Source organism: Erinaceus europaeus, chromosome 7 (assembly GCF_950295315.1).
Source record: "Erinaceus europaeus chromosome 7, mEriEur2.1, whole genome shotgun sequence".
Lineage (NCBI taxonomy): Eukaryota > Metazoa > Chordata > Mammalia > Eulipotyphla > Erinaceidae > Erinaceus > Erinaceus europaeus.
Genome location: NC_080168.1, coordinates 91,841,889 through 91,854,564, shown reverse-complemented (window position 1 = coordinate 91,854,564; position 12,676 = coordinate 91,841,889). Strand labels below are relative to the sequence as shown.

Genomic DNA, 12,676 nt, shown 5'->3' with positions numbered 1-12,676 from the left:
GTCTGCCTCTCTCTTTCCCTAGTAAGGTGGGTCTCTGGGGAAGCGGAGCTCCAGGACACATTGGTGGGGTCTTCAGTCCAGAGAAGCCTGGCCGGCATCCTGATGACATCCGGAACCTGGTGACTGAAAAGAGAGTTAACATACGAAGACAAACAAATTGTTGAGCAATCATGGACCCAAAGCTTGGAATAGTGGAGAGGAAGTGTTAGGGAGGTACTCACTGCAAATTATAGTGTACTTCTGCTTTCAGGTATATGTTTTGCAGTAGTTTACAGATACGTGTGAACATATGCTCTCTCTTACAGAAACTGGTATATATCTAGGTTTTGGGACTTTATTAGAAAGTGAACCACCTGAGATGGAATTAGAGTATACTATGAAAGGAAAGGTCTCACCCGAGTAATGAAGCTGAAGGGTTGTCATTCCACACGTGAAGTCTCTGGACACAGTCTGAAGTGAAGCATGTTGAGGTGGCAATCGTGTTGTTTAGGTTGTGATAGGCAGATGCAATATTATTTGATATGGATTGGGAGAGGCATATGGGAAAGTGGGCCCTATCCAATGGTTCCAGGACTGGGGGAAGTAGAGGCTCTATAGTGGAGATGTGAGGTTCCTGCTGTCTTAGAGTTCAAAAAGACAATCATTTGGTAATTGGGTTAACTTTGAAAAGTCCTTTTGTTAGGGTTTGCTGTACAGTACCCAGTATCTTGTATATAGCTGTGCTATTGGTTGCTTCTGATCTACTTGGTCTAGGCTTTTGAGAGAGTCTGCATATCAATTATACAGCCTATATATTGAAAAGACTCAGTTTGTGTTTTGAAAATCTTTGAGACATACAATTAATTATCCCCCTCTCATATTAATTAACTAGTGACTTATATGACTACATTTTAAGCATAATTTTCAATAATCCAAACTTGGATGTAATCCAGATACTCATTAATAACTGGAGCATAGAAACAAAGACAGAAAGGGAAAATAGGGTAAAACTTGGACTGGGTGTGGTGTTTGCCACCAAAATGAAGGACTCTGGGGAACACATATCAGGAGGGGCTAGAGGGACTTTGGGGTCCTGGATATGGAAATGGATTTCAGTTGGGAGTGAGAATAGCTTATTATCTTTCTCTCATATTCAAGGTATACATCCATCCCACCAATAATTCCTTTCAATTTCATGTTATAAATATATTTCTAGAGCTGTGGTCATGTGCTGGAGTCAAGTGTTTAAATAAGTGTGAAGATAAAGTCAAATGGGAACATGAGATAATTAAATTAACTGAGGACTTGGGAAGGTGATTGTACATATCTGGTGATGTTCTTGGATTCAGAATTCTTTCTTTGGGCTACAATGCCTTTTAGGATTTGGCTCCATGCTGCTATTCTGTCTTTATCTCTTACTTCTTTCCCAGTCACTCTATCTCCGTTGCAGTCCTTCCTTGCTATTTTTCCATCGTAAGAACATGCTTTTATCTTGATCCCTAGTGCTTCTTCTTCTTCTCTCTGTTTAGAAGAATTTTCTTTCAGGTATATGTATGCATAGCTAAAATGCCCTTTTTTTTTTGAACATGTCTTTGCCCACTGCACCATTGCTGATCACTTCCCATTTCTCTCTTCTCTGATTTGCTTTTCTCAATAGAACATTTTTTACTATCTTCCCTAGCGTGCACTTTATTTATATTTTGTTTTATTTATTATCTGTCTCTAGGCTTCCCTTTTCTTCCTTTCAAATGCAAGTTCTTTGAAAGAAAATGCTCTGTCTGTTTACTGCTCTGTTCTCTTTGCCTAGAACAGTGATTAGCCCAGGTAAACACATAGTGAATTATTGCTGAGTGGAATAAGTAATCTCCAGTATCTTCCTCCATCTTCACCATGCTGAAGCAGGAAAGAAAGCAAAGACTGGATTCTTTGTGAATAAAATTATTGTTATTATTTTATAAAATAAGTGAAGAAATAATGGGGAAATATCTTATAAACTAATGAAATTCCTTCTTGGTAAATACAAGTGGAGAGGTGAAAGATGAATTAGCTCTCATTAAAGAATCATGTCGGGAGTCAGGCGGTAGTGCAGTGGGTTAAACGCACGTGGTGCAAAGTGCAAGGACCAGCTTAAGGATCTCAGTTCGAACCCCCGGCTCCCCACCTACAGTGGGGTCCCTTCACAGATGTTGAAGCGGGTCTGCAGGTGTCTATCTTTCTCCGTCTTCCCCTCCTCTCTCCATTTCTCTCTGTCCTATCTAACAACGATGACATCAACAACAACAACAATAATAAGTACAACAACAATAAAAAAGAAGGGCAACAAGAATCATGTCAGTGAAGTTGTTAGTGAAAAATTGAAAAATTGGTGAGCTGATGTGGTCTGGGAGGTGTCGCAAATAGATAAAGTATTGGGCTCTCAAGTATGAGGTTCTGCGTTCAGTCCCCAGCAGCAGCACATGTACCAACGTGATGTCTGGCTCTTTCTCTCTCTCCTCCTTTCTCATGAATAAATAAATAAATTCTTAAAAAAATAACTGTCCTTGAAAAAAATTGGTGAACTGATTATCAAGTTTGGGGTTTATTACCGTGTAAATTCTAGGGTGAAACTATTAAAGAGGTATACTTTGTATCTGTGATGATGTTATAAGCAGAAGACAAAACTAGTAACTAGTTACTAGCTTTTTTCTCTTCTGTTGCTTTTAAAAATAGAAACATATATTCATGGATTCCACTACCATGTTGAATATCTACTATGTATTAGACACTTTTCTATTAACTACTAGAGAATATGTAACTAATAAAAAGAATAATGATCCTTGTTCTCATTGGGTTCATATGCTAAGAGATTGAGGCAAATATATATGTGTGTGCTTATACATAGTACATATACACTTATGTATAAAAAGGAAATATATGTGATTATATATGATATTGAGAAAACTAAGAAAAAAAGTGTTAAATATAAGTTGCAACCTAAACCTAGTAGATGAATCAGAATATTTGACTGAAATAGCGACAAAATCTAAAGTGTTACTTAAGGAGAAAGGTGTTGAATATAAAGAGAAGGGGCGTAGTTGTGTCCATGGCAGGCATGATCTGGTATGACTTGAATTTATCCCCAAATATTTTACCTATTTATTTACTGGATAGAGAGAGACGAAAAAAATTGAGAAGAAAGAAGGAGTGGGAGAGGGAGAAGGAAGAAAGAGATATAGCACTGCTTCACAGACAACCTTAAGCTCCTTCTTCCTTGCAAGTGGGAACTAGGGGGCTTGAACCCTTGTCTTTGATAACTTATATTTTTAATAAATCACATTAACTGTTTCATACAGAACTGACTCTTAAGAAATAGGGCTATAAGTGTGTGTGTGTGTGTGTGTGTGTGTGTGTGTGTGTGTGTGTGTGTGTGTACTCCATTAATCTGAGACATAATGATCTACTGGACCCGAATGGTAGCAGTGGAACTGACAAGTAGGAGGTAAATTCTGGATATATTTTGAAAGAAGAACCAACAGTTTACAGTATGATAATAGAAATTCACATACAGCTTTTATATCTGTTCTACTCAACCACAACCACAGCTTTCTGATAGTGACAAGACTGAAAAACTGAGCTGTTTTTTTCCCTGTGAATTCCTTTACTGGGTAGCTATAATGAGAGAAAGTATTCTTATCTTTTCTCTTTCCTTCTGTGTTTCTTTGTTTATTTCTCTTTCTGTCTGTCTGTCTTTCTTTCTGTGTCACCTTCACTCTTGATTACTTCTAATTAACAAAACAAGAGTCATAATTTGTGTTTTCTAGACAGAACAGCTGTATTTAGAGAACGAAATAATGATTGTAATAACCCTCTTCTGGGAGTGAATTGCTTCCTACTCTGACTATTGGTCAGTGTGGAGTTAATCACAATCAAATAGCAAGCCAAAGCCTTGGAGAAAGAAGAAACATTTCATTCAAATCTAGATATGAACGTGATCATACCCACAGACTTTAGAGCTAAAATAGCTCATATTGAGTTCACAAGGTTTTTCACAATCATTTCATTTCAAGAAACCAAGACCAAGGGACAATTATACAAATTAAGGTTAAGCATCTAAGAGGCTATTGAGGGAGGCCATGTGGTAGCGTACCCAATTAAGCACACATAATATGAGGTGCAAATACCCATGCAAAGATTCCAGTTTGAGCTCTAGGCTTCCCACCTAAAGGGGAGTTGCTTCACTAGCAGTCAAGCAGGTCTTCAGGTGTCTATCTTTATCCCCTCCTCTCTATTTCCCCCTCCTCTCTCAGTTTCTCTCTGTCCTATCCAATAAAAAGAGAGAGGGAGAGGGAGAGGGAGGGGGACCTGGGGAGGGAGAGGGAGAAAGAAATGGCCACCAGGAGCAATGCTGACACTGAGCCCCAGTGATAACCCTGGATGCAAAAAGAAAAAAATAAATGAAAATCTGTTAAAGCAGAATTCTCTCTGAGAGACAGATTCTCAAAAATACATATTTTTCTTTCCCTTGTTGCAGTGCAAAGGTTTCTTTATCTAATCTGGAGTTTGATTTCCATTATAAATGGTAGCAGTGATTGCTGACTGGCTGATCGATGGTCATGTCTAAAGCTCAGAAATTGAAATAACAATCAAAATAAAGAGATCTCTTTACATTTACTTTTATGACCTCATTATATAAACTAATAAAGAGTAATTAAAAAAAAAACCTTACAGTAAACCATGGGATATCATACAGTTTTGTAGAGTGCTATTTTACATTGATTGATTTGTGGATGTTGAACCAACCCTGTTTGCCAGGGATGAATCCCACTTGGGCTTGATAAATTATTCGCTTCATATTTTGTTAGGTTCGATTTGCCAAGATCTTGGTCAAAACTATATAGGTCTATAGTTTTCTTTTCTGGTAGAGTCCTTGACCTTTTTGGGATCAAAGTGATTGCCTGGTAGAACATGTTTGGTAATGTTTGCCCTTCTTCAGTTCTCTGGAATAGTTTGAGGATGTTAGTTCTTCTCTGAAAGTCTTACAGATTTCGTTAGTAAAGCTGTCTGGGCCTGGCTTTTATTCTTGGGAAGATTTTTGATTTTTGGTTCAATTTTTATACAAGTGATTGGTTTGATTATACAAGTGATTGGTTTGATTAAGCTATTTATTTCCTCTTGGGTTAGACTTGGCAAGTGGTTTGATTGTGGAAATGCATCCATCTCTCCAAGGTTGTCCGATTAATTTTCATAATATTAAAATATGATTCTTTATATTTCTATCTTCAATTGTAATTTCATCTCTCTCATTCCTGATTGTTTTTATCACAGTGTTCTCCCCTTTTCTTTTTGTGAGTCTAGCTAATGGTTCATCTATTTTATTTATCCTTGCAGAGAATCAGCTCTTGGTTTCATTAATCTTTTGGATAATCTTTCTGGATTCTATTTCTGTGATTATTTTGACTATTTCCTTCCTCCTACTGACTTTTAGATCTCTTTGTTGCTCCTTTTCTAGTTGATTCAGTTATAATGTTAGGAGCTTACCTAAGATCTTTGATGTTTGTTAATATGGTCAAAAAGATATATATATATATATATATATATATATATTTAATTTTTTATTTATAAAAAGGAAACATTGACAAAACCATATGATAAGAGGCATGCAGCTTCACACAATTCGCACCACCAGACATCCATATCCCATCCCCTCCCCTAATAGCTTTCCTATTCTTTAACCCTCTGGGAGTATGGACCCAAGGTAATTGTGGGATGCAGAAGGTGGAAGGTCTGGCTTCTGTAATTGCTTCCCCACTGAACATGGGCGTTGACAGGTCAATCCATTCTCCCATCCTGTCTCTCTCTTTCCCTAGTGGGGAAGGGCTCTGTGGAAGCGGAGCTTCAAGGCACATTGGTGGGGTTGTCTGTCCAGGGAAGTCTGGTCACATCCTGCTACCATCTGGTTCCTGGTGGCTGAAAAGAGAGTTAACATACAAAGTCAAACAAATTGATGACCAGTCATGGACCTAAAGGCTGGAATAGTGCAGGTGAACTGTTGGGGGGGGGGGTTCCTCCATTTTGTAGATAGCTAGTAAACATTTTTTAGTTATCAGTCAAAAAGATATTTTTATGATTTCATATTCACATGTTTATTAAGACTGTCTCTGTATCCCAACACATGGTCAGTATTTGAGAATGTCCCATGTATATTTGAAAAATATGTATATTCTTTTTTTTTTTTTAATCTCCAGGGTTATTGCTGGAGCTCAGTGCCTGCACTACAAATCCACTGCTCTTGGAGGATATTTTTTTCCCTTTTGTTGCCCTTGTTGTTTATCATTGTCTTGTTATTATTGTTATTGTTAGTGCTGTCATTGTTGTTGGATAGGACTGAGAGAAATCTCCAGAGGACAGGAAGACAAAGAGGGGGAGAGAAAGACAGACACCTGCAGACCTGCTTCACCACCTGTGAAGTGACTCGCCTGCAGGTGGGGAGCTGGGGCTTGAACCGGGATCCTTGAGCCAGTCCTTGTGCTTTGCGCTATGTGCGCTTAACCTACTGCGCTACTGCCCAGCCCCCTTGTATATTCTTTTTAAGCAGTGGTGAAAGGTTCTGAATATATCTGTTAAGCTCATCTCATCTGTGACTTCATTTCCGGCCTCTTATTTCCTTGTTGATTTTTTTTTGTCCTGGTGATCTTTCTCTTGCTGTGAGTGGTGTGTTTAGGTCTCCAACTATGACTGTGCTGTCAATGTCTCTCTTAAAGTCACTAAGCACAGTTATATATTTGGGTGCACACATATTGGGAGCATATATATTGATGATGAGTATGTCTTCTTGTTGGATTGATCCTCTGACCAATATGTAGTGTCCATGCCTGTGTCTTTTCACTGTTTTTGTCTTAAAGTCTATTTATTTGATATTATAATACCTGTCCCTGCCCTTTTGTTTGCATTATTGGTTTGGAATACCTTGTTCCAGTCTGCTACTAGGAGCTTCTGTTTGTTTCTTCTGTGTGTTTCCTGGAGACACATAATATATAGGTCCTTGAACCGTGATCCTTACTCCAGTCCTTGTGCTTTGTGGTAAGTGTGCTTGACCCGCTGTGCTATCGTCCAACTCCCTGGATCTTGCTTTTAATCCATTCATTAACTGAGTATTTTGACTGGTGAATTTAAGTCATTCACACTTAGGGTAATCACTGATATATATGGTTTTCTTTTTCTTATTTTTAATTTTTTTATTGGGTAATTATTGTTTTATGGTCAACAGTAAATACAGTAGCTTTTACATGCATAACATTTCTCAGTTTTCCACATAACAATACAACCCCCACTAGGTCCTCTGCCATCCTGTTTTAGGACCTGAACTCTCCCCCCACCTGCTCCAGCCACCCCAGAGTGTTTTACTTTGGTGCAATAAGTAAGGCATCCCTAAGCTTTTTAGTCTGGGGTATCTCTTCCTTACCCTTTTATTTCCCACGAGCCACATGTACTCTCCTGTGGCTTGGTGAGTTTCTGAAGAAATCATGGTCGTATTTTGTTGAATTTTCAGGTGATTTTTGTTGCTTTTTCTAGTTGGTCCAAAAGTGGAATGAGTTGGCTGTTTCTCCATTACCATTCCTTCAGAAGTCCCCGTTTTTGTTTTTGTTTTTAAAACAAAACAAGACTAGGCAGCAGACAGAGAGTGAAGGAATTCACAGCACTGAAGCTTCCTTAAATGTGTTGGGGCCAGGCTCAAACTAGGTTGTATACATGGCAAATTAGCCATGTACTGGCTCTATATTTTAAATTCTTCTTTTTCTCTTTCTCCTCCTTCTCTTCCACCTTTTCTTTCTCCCTTTCCCTCACCTTTACCCTCTCCCTCTCCCTCTTCCTCTCTTTTCTCCTCCTTCTTTTTATTTATTTATGAGAGAGTGAGGAAAAAACGAGAACACTGAATCAGTGATGTATCATATGTGGTACCTGAGTCAAACCCACAGCCTTGTGCAAGAAAGGCTTGAGATGTATCCCTGAGTCATTTCCCCAGCACAGAGAACAAACTATTTTTATATAATTTGTTATTATTATAAAGTTTTACGATTATTATTTTTTCTTCTCATGACATAAGGGCACCTGGAATTCTTTTTTTTTTTTTTGAGAGACTTTAAGTGAAAAATGCTACTGGCTCGTCTTTTAGTCTTAAAGTCTTTCATTAGTGTCTTTGAAAATTTTTGATACTGATGCTTATGAACTTTGAAATGTAAAACAGATTAAAGTGTAAAACAAACTTTAGCCTGTAAGGAAGGTTGTAATACCCAAGCAGACCAAATCCACTACTATGGTCATTTTAAGTGAAGCCTTCTGGGCATTTCTGAAGCTTTTAATCGATAATTTTGAAAGAGAGGGTGAGTTCCCAAAGCCATTTTGCATTTGGAGGAATTTTAATGTCTTATAACTTAGATTTATTCTTTACTGGCTATATTTTTTTCTTTTGGGTTCTATATTCTTATGGGAAATAACTCATGAGTGTCTTTAATAGCATAGAATAGGATGTGGATTTTTTTTTTTTTAGCTTTTAAGTTGTTTAGCAATTCTTTTTATGTTACAGACTGAAAAATATTCACTAAGCTATAAAATAATGAGTTAGTGATATTTATGATCATTCTGTTTAAGTACACTGAGATATGTCCTGTCAGTTTTTATTAATACTAATAGAGCCAGCTGATAAAATGGCATGATATTTGATGAGCTAAATTTCCCTACTGGGCAAAACCAACACACTGTGTCCATAGCAGAAGTTTGTATATATTTCAAGTCATAGTTTTTGTATACTTATTGCTATGGACTGAATTGCTTTTCTTCCATATTTGAATGTTCAAGCTGAACAGTGTAACTATATTTAGACAAAACAGGTAATTAAAAGATAAATAGGAGGCAATAACAGTTAAATGGAAGTCTTTTAGGGTAGAGTTCAAATTCTATAGAATTGGTGATTTTATAAAGAAGGAAGAAGGAAGAGGTATAGGTGAGAAGGGATAACACGATAGGGATGGGAGCTAGGGTGGGAAAGTTTTCCATTTAACACAGAGCAAGATGAAATCTACAAGCCAAGAGGATTGCCGCCAATAGAACTTAATTATGATGGCCATGGCAACTTGATTTCTAACCTCTAGAACTGTGAGAAAATTAATTTATGTTGCTTAAGCAGACCCACCCCCACCCTAATTGACTAGTAATTTTGTGTTTGTACCTGGGTCTTTTTTCAAAAGTTTATGTTTTTATTTTATAGCACAGAGAGCATTTAAGAGGGGAGAGGGAGAGACAAAGGCAGTCAACTGCAACACTGCTCCACCATTCAAGAAGATTACCCCCTGTAGATGGGGAGCAGGGGCTTAAACCTAGATCTTCGGGCACACTAGCATGTCCACTCAACCAAGCATGCTATTGCAAGCCCCACTTCACAGGTCAATTTTTAGAATGGTTTACTTAGATTTTATGGCAGGGATGTCAATAGGCACTGCCACAGATTGCTAACAACTTATATAGGCCTTTCTATTACAGTTCTATTTTGTCTAAGTTAATGTGTTTAAGAAGAAGTAATTGATTCACATTCTGAAATGCTTGTTACTCTCTCTTAACCCTCTCTTTCCTTTGTAGTAAAAATATATGATTAGAAAGAATGTTAGCCACTCTGAGGATCTTCATACTATTGACAAATGCCATATTTATCAGCAAACTTTCTCTTAAAGGATTAGTTAGAAAATATCTTTGGGGCTGGTGGTGGGCCATCTGGTTGAGTGCATATTACCATGTGTAAGGATCCAGGTTCAAGCCCTTATTCTTCACTTACCAGAGGGAAGTTTCATGATCTGTGAAGTAATGCTGCACAGGTATCTGTCTATCTTTTATCTGTCTATCTATTTTTTTTTCCTCCAGGGTTATTGCTGGACTCGATGCCTGCACCATGAATCCACCGCTCCTGGAGGCCATTTTTTCCCCCTTTTGTTGCCCTTGATGTTGTAGCCTCATTGTGGTTATTATTATTGCCATTGTTGATTTTCATTGTTGGATAGGACAGAGAGAAATGGAGAGAGGAGGGGAAGACAGAGGGGGAGAGAAAGATAGACACCTGAAGACCTGCTTCACCACCTGTGAAGCGACTCCCCCACAGGTGGGGAGCTGGGGGCTCGAACTAGGATCCTTACGCCGGTCACTGCGCTTTGCGCCACATGTGCTTAACCCCACTGCACCACTGCCCGACCCCCCACTATCCATCTATTTATCTTTCCCTTCTCTCTCAATTTTCCCCCCTGTCTTACCTAGTAAAGAATAAATTCTACTGGGAGTGTTATATTCATCATGTAGGCACTAATAACGCTGGTTGCAAAATATATATATATTCAGTTTTGTGAACCATACTATCTCCATTGCAGCCAACCTACTCTGTCAGAAAAAAACAGCCACAAACAATATCAAAATGAATAAATACGACTCATTCTAATATTTACCAAAACAGTTGGTGGACTAGATTTGACCTACAGGCTATATTTTGCTGAATCCTGCATTTCTTCTATTATCCTGCATTACTATTACTGATAACCTCTTTAGTTCAGTCATAAGATTACAAACCCCTTGTTCCAAGAGAGGCCTTTTTCAGGGATTTAGCTTCTCTACAACATTGTAAATGCTTACAAAACAAACTGAATTACTAACTGAAAATAGCTTAATACAACCTGCCCTATCCATGTGTCTTTTTGTTAATAACTATATATAGAAGACATTAATGTAATATAAATGTATATAGGTAACAGTTTTATGCTATATTATTTATGCAGTGTGTAACATCTTAATATACTTTGTTTTATAATTGCCTATACATTTATTTATATATACTTATTGAATTTTCTATGTTACATACTCACATAAAACTATCATAGTAAAACTTTTTTATAGTTTACTCATATTCTTACCTAAAATTAATGTTTGTGACTTTGATATTTTTAAAAAAGAACTATTTAATACATTAGAGATAGTTTTAAATGAGTGAGAGAGATAAAAAGAGAGAGACAGGAGAGAAACTGATAGACAAGCCAGAGAACTTCTCTGGTACATGTGACAGTAGGGACTGAACATGAAACCTCAGATATGCAAGTACTCTATCAGCTGAACTAATTCCTCAACTTCAGAAACTTTACCATTTTTTTTCACTCATGATTAGCATGTACATTTTTCATTACAACTTTTAATAATGTTTCAAGTTAAGAGGGAATATAGTAGAGTGGTGATAAGATTGAAGATGGAAAGTTGTGTTAGATATTTGAAGAATGTGGCATAATTGAGAGAACAAAAAGGCAACAGAAATATATGATGCTTACTATACAACAAAGGGGTCTTAATGACATGGCCATAAATATAAAGTGACTGTAACTTGGCTGCTGAAAGGTGGTAAGATATAAAGCAGACAAATGATTTAGCATACAGGAACCCAAAGGTAGAAATAAAAAGACGGAATTAGGGTCTTCCGGTGGGAAAAAGCAAGAAAGTGTATGATTCAATGCTGACTGCCCTGGGCCTACAACCTCTGCAATATGGCCCAAAGTCTCACCTCTCCAGAACCCTACCCTAATAAGTAAAGATTGATGCAGGCTAGGGTTATAGATCGACCTGCCAATTCCCATGTCCAGCAGAGAAAGAATTTCTGAAGCCAAACCTTCCACCTTCTGCACTTCATAAAGAATTTTGGTCCATACTCTCAGAGGGATAAAAAATAGGGACATTTTCGGGAGTCAGGCAGTAGTGCAGTGTGTTAAGTGCACATGGCGCAAAGCGCAAGGACCAGCATAAGGATCCTTGTTCGAGCCCCAGGCTCCCCACCTGCAGGAGAGTCGATTCACAGGTGGTGAAGCAGATCTGCAGGTGTCTATCTTTCTCTCATCCTATCTGTCCTCCCCTCCTCTCTCCATTTCTCTCTGTCCTATCCAACAACAATGACATCAACAACAATAACTACAACAATGAAACAACAAGGGCAACAAAAGGGAATAAATAAGTATTAAAAAAAAAAGAATAGGGACATTTCCAATGGAGGGGGTGGGACATGGAACTCTGGTGGTGAAAGCTGTGCGGAATTGTACTTCTGCTATCTTACAATCTTGTTAATCATTATTAAATCACTATTAAAATAAACAAATGTAAAGTTAGTGTCTATATGATCAAGTCAGTGCAAGAACAGACTAGCAGGAGTTTACAAATGTGGAGGATTAGGCAGGTGAGAATGATGGATAGAGCAACTAATTAGTTAGAGGATAGTATTAAGGAAATTATTATTTTTTGGTGTTTTTTATTTATTTAATAAAAGGAGATATTAATAAAATCATAGGATAAGAGGGGTACAACTCGATACAATTCCCGCCACCAGATCTCCGTATCCCATCCCCTCCCCTAATACCTTTCCTATTCTTTAACCCTCTGGGAGTATGGACCCAAGGTCATTGTGGGATGCAGAAGGTGGAAGGTCAGGCTTCTGTAATTGCTTCCCTACTGAATGTGGGCGTTGACAGGTCGATCCATACCCCCAGCCTGCTTCTCTCTTTCCCTAGTGGGGAAGGGATCTGGGGAAGCGGAGCTCCAGGACACATTGGTGGGGTCGTCTGTCCAGGGAAGTCTGGTCGCATCCTGCTAGCATCTGGAACCTGGTGGCTGAAAAGAGAGTTAACATACAAAGCCAAACATATTGTTGAAC

The 12,676-nt window shown here is 38.1% G+C and overlaps 1 protein-coding gene across 1 annotated transcript in view; it reads left to right on the top strand.

Moving 5' to 3' along the window:
* The window catches only part of LOC132539347 (thyrotropin-releasing hormone-degrading ectoenzyme-like), a 271,667-nt gene that overhangs the window by 193,012 nt on the left and 65,979 nt on the right, over positions 1-12,676 (top strand). The window lies entirely within an intron of this gene.